The sequence below is a fragment of the Battus philenor genome, unplaced genomic scaffold (genome assembly GCF_028537555.1).
Source record: "Battus philenor isolate CCGP_79_NKW_IND1 unplaced genomic scaffold, ilBatPhil1.0.hap1 SCAF_1, whole genome shotgun sequence".
Lineage (NCBI taxonomy): Eukaryota > Metazoa > Arthropoda > Insecta > Lepidoptera > Papilionidae > Battus > Battus philenor.
Genome location: NW_027181661.1, coordinates 14,903,286 through 14,911,270, shown reverse-complemented (window position 1 = coordinate 14,911,270; position 7,985 = coordinate 14,903,286).

The following is a 7,985-nucleotide window of genomic DNA, read 5'->3' as shown; positions in this document are numbered from 1 at the left end:
AAATAAATAATGCATAAACATAGGTATTTGCTGTGAAAAAATATATTTATAATACTCGAAAATACGTAGGTCTAAGTCTAATTATGTTTTACATAAAAGTTTATATCAAGAAAACAAATGGTGCGCGCCATTTGTTTCCTTGTTTGATTCCGTTGGAGCTTAACTGTTAGCAAGCAGAGCTAATTTACATGTTAATTGGTATGCAAGTGTCTGTCGCATTTAAGCTTGAGTATAACTACGCAGTGCCGAGTAATAATATCAAATATGCAAATTGCACAGATTCCGAAAATTCTCAAGAGCATCGGATAGTCTCAAAATATACGGTAGCACATAACCACATAACGCGTAGAACAGATGGTCAATGTGGCTTTAAAGTTCTAGAGTAGAGACTATCTAATGTCAAATTAATCGTAAGAACACAAGGTAGGAGACGCTGAATGAGCGCTTTCGTTCGGTTTTATTAAAAATTTTCAGGGAACGCCTCTATCAAGTAGTAGTACGATAATGATGATTCAATAATAATATGATTGTACATATTAATCTTAAATAGATCATTTTAAAATACGAATCCAATATTTAGAAACATCTCTACTTTAGTCCAAAACATTCACAAAGTGCTGAAATTTTTTTTTAAATGTCAGAAGCGGTAATTATTCCAACGCTCCTATAAATAAGTAACATGAACGCATTTAAATTGACGTTATTTGTCGATGTGCCACCGCTTAATAGAGAACAAATGAATGTTTTTTTGCGCACATGCAGTTTCGGTTTAATATTTTGGTCGTTTCACGTTTAGCTTTATGATCTATCTGGTTAAATTATCTTTGAACATGTTCTATTTTAATTTATTTCCTTTGAGAACTATGATTAATACAATACATAAATTTTTAAATAGATTTTAATTGTTTTGTTTGACCAAATTATATATATTTGAATACGTATACATACATATATTATTAAAACGGCATGATATTATAATGCAATAAACTATTTTAAATTAAGATTTAAATCGATTGGTGATGATTTTTTTTAATAAAAAGTCACGCAGAAATAAATTTAAAGTTACATAAATTCAGTTACATAAAGTATATGGTGCAACGGGATGTGAAATGTGGTCAAAGCTTATAGTTGCTCAATGGGCTATAGAGAGGGCGATATCGCGCGCAGAATATATGGTCGCTAGAATCTTGAGGCTCTGGAGTAGAAACCATGGATCGGTAAACTTAGTATAAAGTGCCTACCCAGAAGGTCTGTACATCCGTTTTAATAAGATCGTCGCCGTCAGAAGACGCTGCATGCAGGGTATGGGGTAGACCTATGTTCTACGGATTAAATAATGATAAAATAAGTTACAAAAATACATAGATAGATCAAGCTTCTTTTTTATAAAATAACTAAATGTAATTAAAGCTAAAAGGTATTAAGTAGAAAGCGAAAACCTGCGGAGTTTTTCTTTTTGCCATTTCTTCTTCGTTTCCTGTAATGTTATTATAGAATGGCGGCGGGAAGTAATCAAGCTGACATTTGAAAAATTAAAATTGCTATCACTTTTATCCTACTTTGAATCAATTTCGGGCATATAGTAAAATAGAAATGACATCACTAACATTAACGACGGAAACAAAATATAATGGAGTTATTGTATGTAGAGTACATTCTATTACTCGATATATTGATTTGTTTTTATCTGTAATACTATAGTTTAAACACGTTAAGAAAAATGGGACCATTTTTTGTTATTTAAACCATCACTGTTGCTCAATTTGATCACAGTAAATTAACGAGACACTTTGGCATTTTTGATGGGCTTACCTCAACTTGGTCAATGTAATTATGGCGTTCAATCAACGTTTTAACTCAAATGTTTTAACAGGGTCAAACTAAAGGGAAATCACAGGTACGTAGCAGCAATATTTTGTCAGGAGAGGTTGCCATTGTGGCTATGAAAAAACATTGTTAATGTACCCTATTGCTACGCGTGAACAGGTAAAATTAATTTCCGCGATACTGATATAAATTATTCCTTCTGGGAACGGGTCTCAAGCGGAAATTTTGTGTCATGTTTGTATAATGTATCCACTTAAATTGTGCTTGATCATTCTACTACTCTGTACAATTGTTCTTCTTTGTACTTTACTAAAGATTTTTAACGCGGCTATTTGTTAATAATTGCAAAATATCCATATCGCATAAAATTAATAATGCCTTTAAACTAAAACCTTATAACTTTATAACACACTAAAATTTTATAACACAGTTTACTTTTAGTAGTGTAACCCTGCACATCAGCCAATAATGTTATTTTTTGACTTATTTCACTTAAGCATAGACTCTACACAAGGCATAGACTGTCTACTTAGTCTGGAGTGTCTGAAAAAGCAGTAAGTTTTAATGTTATTCTAACGTTTTAGAAATAAAAATTGTTGCTAACATTATAATTTTAGCCAATTGCCGGCAATACACGCTAATTAAAGATGAAGCTGTATAATTTATAGATCTGAGGCTTGGCCATTTGAGAAAGGCTCGAGGTCACAAAGAGAACAATGGAGTGGGATATGCTTAGGCCTTCCACTATCTGAATCATCGATATTGTCACAGTTGTGGGAAGTTGCTAGATTCGAGCTGCGCAAGACCGGTCATCGTGATAATCTTTCGAGGAGCTTCTGTAAACCGGGCGTGGACCAGACCATGGTCCACCTGGTAGCCCACTGTCCCGCATTCGGAAGACTCCGAATGCAGGTTGGGTGTAAAAATAAATGAGGGAAACATCGCCTCTATGTTAGAAGATGCCAAAAGTAGGAAATCGTTTCTCATTTTCTGTAAAGTAATAGTTGAACGTGTTACAAAAATAAACATCTAAAACAGTGCAATGCTTACTCTAAGCATAAAACTGTAATAAAAATGTAAAATAATGTAAACAAAATTGTAAAATAGAGAAATAAGTAGGCGATGTATGAATGAGAATTAGAACGAAAGAGAAAGATAGAATGAATAGTGGAAAGGAAGAAGGGAACGATAGATTATGTGAAGAATGATAGTAGAGAACGAAAATGAAAAGGACAGTGAAAAAAATAATAAGACAATAAACGACCCTGTACTTACCAAAGATAGGGTAACGAAAAAAAAAAAAATAAAAAAGAAAAATCTTTCGAGAAACATTATGCTTTCTAGGGCGCGTTTATCGGTTGAGATGATGATAAGGTGCTCGCGGGGGCGTTAATGTATTGGGGTAGAGACCAAGTACCTGAAAGCACAGCGTAAGACATCCATACAAAAGGTGGACAGATGGCAGCCGCTTCCTATCTAATTTGTTAAAAATCTATGAGCGAGGCCTAAGTAGTTCAAGTACTATAGACTATAGTCTTAGTCTAATTTATTTAATATATAAAATTATTTAGATACAACATACACTCTTCGATAACAACGACAGTTTTAAAAAAACCTATCATTTGCTATATAATTATAATATAGGTTACTATCATAATTCTACTTTACGTCGGTATACGAAGTTAGTGATCAAAGTCTAAAATAGAAAATTCTTTTTCATCACACGTCGTATCAAAATATAAGTTAGATGGTAATATCGGAAAAGGCAACTTCTAGTTATCCGCACCGAGATTGGTGAAGATTAATCTAAATTGTCGCTAAATAAATTCTAACCCGGGTCAAGGCTGAATAACGTCTAATGGAAGCGAAATTACTTTGCTTTTATGTAATACGATGGATTTACAACGTAATATTGTGTATGTTAATTTAATACCGATCAAGATTTAATTTTAAAGTAATTAGACATGGTGTAATTTTAATGAAATGTCCAATATTCATAATCGACTCATGTCTTTTCTATTTTTTCAATAACACTGATTATTCAATCAGCATTCGCTGCATCCATCGTTTTCCACTGAGCTTAACAAGATCGTCTACCTACCGTGTAGGTGGATGTCTTCCGCTGCGTTTCCCGAACCGTTGTGTCAGCTCCAGAGCCAAATGGTCCAGCGGGTCAAGTGTTCTGTGCGCTGCCGAAGTGGCATTTGTCCGCTGGGCCATGTATGTACATTACGTGGTTTTAATTATCAATGAGAACATACGGAGGAGGACTTATAAAGCCATAACCTTTTTTAAATTTGGATATTTTTGATATTTGAAGAAATATTGAATAAGTCGATACTGAGCAAGAACGATCAGGCTTTTACAGTAAAAAGGCTCTTGATGAGCGAAGTCATCGAGAATGCATATATATATATATATATATATATATATATATATATATATATATATATATTATATATATATATGTATGTATATATATATATATAAAGTAAGAATGGCATAAAATCCAATTTACGATTTTTTTTATTACTTATTGTAAGTCAAATATTAGAAAACTAGGCCAGAAAATGACCACAATTTTGACGTGGTATTCCTATTAAAAAGGCGATCAAAACAAAAAAGCAAAGCAAGGAAATAATCAAAGAAATCCTGGGCCAAATTTTTTTTAGATACCATATTTACAGCTTACCTATGTACACACATATCACACGAGAACAAATTATATTTTTTTCAATTGAAAAAGAACGATGATTATAAAAACATATTTCCATGGATCCGACATTCGTTATTTTCATATCATTGGTTTTTCAATTTACAAATAATGTAATACAATAGTTCCGCAGAAAATACAATGTATCATAATAAACGCTTCAGTTACTACTGTTCACAAAAAGTTTATGCTGATGATGACTATTTATTATTCAAATTATATCATACCACTAACAACGAAGACACTGTTTAAGTGAAACTTGTTTATATATAACTGCACCTCACTTCAACGTAAAACATAAATTAATTGGTATAATACCTAAAATAATAAATCTCGTAATTCATTTCCATATATCACTGGCTTATTTGATATTTTTATGTGTTACCAGTGATGACTTACGTAATTGAAACGCGGTCTCTCAATCCGGAATTCACAAGATCACATTCACTGAGCCATGAAGAACATCAGGAGTGAAAAGATCCGTTGACGTAACACATAGAGACACGAATCTAAGAGAGTGCAGGTTACATAGTACGCGGCGTTAATGAACTGGAGTGGAGAACATAACCCGGCAAGTGCGGTGTAGTATTCGCATACAAGATGGACAGATGATATTGTTGAGATTGCCAAAAGATACTAGAAGCAGGCCGCTTGAAACCAGTCCTCTTGGAAATTAATATGAGAGGCCTATATTCTATATCGTCCCACGGCAGAGTTGATGATGATAAATGATGAGCACAAACACCAACGTTAACTTTATATTGCACACTATAAAAATACAATTTATGTGGTAATTAAAAAAAAAATAACAAACATCAAAAATTAAAAACAGAATAGCGACTACGAAAATTAGTCTATCACAACCAGTTACGCGGAGAGTGTAATAACTGTCTGTGTCACTGTAATGTATAGCGCCGTTTACATGCCATATGCTTGCCCTTTCAGCATTATCATTCTGGCAAACGCCTTACAATCTAGTTTATATTAATATCATTTCAAAGTATCTACTATCTTATATAGACTATACGTCGTTCAATAACTGACCAGCCCTCTAGGCATTTACAAAACTATAAATATTGATTAATATTTTTTTTTATAAAAACAATTCTTTTCATCATATCTTATTGAGATTTTATACCGAGAATACGTAATATTCTCGGTATAAAATCTCTCACCTTTTAATTTAACTAATGTCATTTATCTGTATTGTTTTTTTCCATGAATGGTTTTATCTCTAGTTTCTGGAAGTCGATCGAGCTAGTAAGAAATTGTTGCGTTTAAGTAAATGTTATAATGTCATATCGTCAAATTATGTTACAGGCTCTTCAATAAGTTTCATTAGTTGTATAGACTAGACATTAAAATAATAAATAAATAAATCTATTAATGTATCGTATACTATTTTTTTAAAATATTTATGTATAACGTAAATCAGTTCGTTTAAACTCGTTTGTGTTTTATTTTTTCGCCTTTGACAAATGCAGTATGTTTTTTTTTCCTGTATTCCACAGACGGAAGCGTTCGTGTCTTGTTTTTAGTTCCTCTTTTTTGCTCGTGTTTCAGCTTTTACTTTATTCAGTATTTACTGGATTTCTTAAAGCATTTCTTAACTTATTCTGTCTTACAAATCTATAGGGATAGCTTATCACTTGAGACACCGCTAATTTCTCGTATCTAATCCTCTTTAAAGTGTTTCGAGAGATTCTGCCTTTTAAAGATTTCCACTCATTTGTTTGCATGAGTGTTGCTGAAGGATATGCTCAATCTTTTTCTGTCGTCATTCATTAACATGGGGACTCCTTTCGTTCCGACGCGGTCGAATGGCCGAGTCCAGAGAGTTCGTGAAGTACCTTGATATTAGTAAGTGTCTCTGATTTCCGTGCAGTTTGTGTAGATATGTCAACGGGTTGAGTTTCTGGCTTCTATGTTGCTTGAACTGCTCTTTGAGCAAGTGTCGGCGATACTGATGTTGAGCTCTTCTCCCAAGTGGCCACTATTAAAGCGGCTTCGGTAAACTCTAGGAAAAGCCTTCTGCTCTGCGCGTCCCTTATCAGGTCCGGCAAGTTGGCAACATTCACACAATCACAATCCTTTGAAATTAGTAAGCTCGATACGTTAGGTAGATATTCTGGTTTGAGAGGCCGCTATGCTATATTTTTTTCGGTTATACGGCTGCCCAAGTAGCGTTTGCAGATTTCAGGGGTTCTGGGAGGAGCATAGAGGACGTTTAGCCTATAAAGTCTATGGTAGAGAAACTCGGGAGCTCTTCGGAGTCCATCGGGGCCCTTATATTTTAAAGATTCACTGAATTCTAAGGTCCTTCTAGTTTAGCTTAGATGCCTTGTGCTGTGACTATATACACTCGTGTAGACCTGAGGTTTGGCTATCATTTATGGTAATACTCTTTTATTGTCCAACTTTAGGGCGCCCGAGAGAGCCGAACATATAGGTGATCGATTATAAATAGCTGTCTAATTATACTACCACTTTGGAAGGCGTAAGCAGTGAGGGAATAAGTCGAGGATGATGCCTAGAACTATCGAGGGAGAGCTCTTAGTTCATTTTGGCGAAAACTCCATGGAGCGAATTTTGCGGCTTCCTAAAAAGGACTATGGAAGGTATTATATGATACGTATATATGTACGTATTGACGTTAGAGAGGGATCGAGAGAGTCTACGACATGATCATCAAATTATATAATAGTTTGTATCATTGATAAAATTTAATGATATCGGGCTTCTTAAAGATTTATGTTCTTCTTGGATAAAAATGTATTAATATCGAAATATCTTATCGTATTGCATGTAGTTGAGAGGTATAATAGAAAATATTCCTCCGTTTAATATTGCCTTTGTAGCAGAAAAGCCAAACAACGAAATAGATTTAATAAGCAGGGTGTATCGTGCCGAACGTTCGCATATCGCTGCAAAAAGGATTTATAAAATTTATAAACTGATAATTTCTTCGGGCTTTATAATGGATTTATTGCTTTTTTAATATTACTGGGGTACTTCGAATGTAGGTTTGCCGTTATAATCAATTAGCGCCATTGTGTTCAATGTCTAGCCATTTGCATCCAATTACCGCAAGCTTCCGTAAGCCGGTGTTGGTTTGCGTTGCCCGAAGCCAGGTTTACTTGTATGGAATATTTACTTGAGACCATGAATAAAGGATTTTGCATTGTTTACATTGAATAATACCTCAATTGTGAATGGAAGTTTTACTGTTTGTTGTAATTAATCCGTGTTTTAAAAGTAGTTATAACTTTCATTTAATTCGTTCATAGTTATCATGTCAATTAACAACATTTCTTTTTTAAAAAATACAAATCACTACAAATAGTAAGCTTAAGGTACAATTGTTAAATGGTCCGCTCAAACTGGTGCAGACGCTCAGGGTCTAATTTACAAGGGACCGGTACCCCAAGGTTAAGACAAAAGGAGC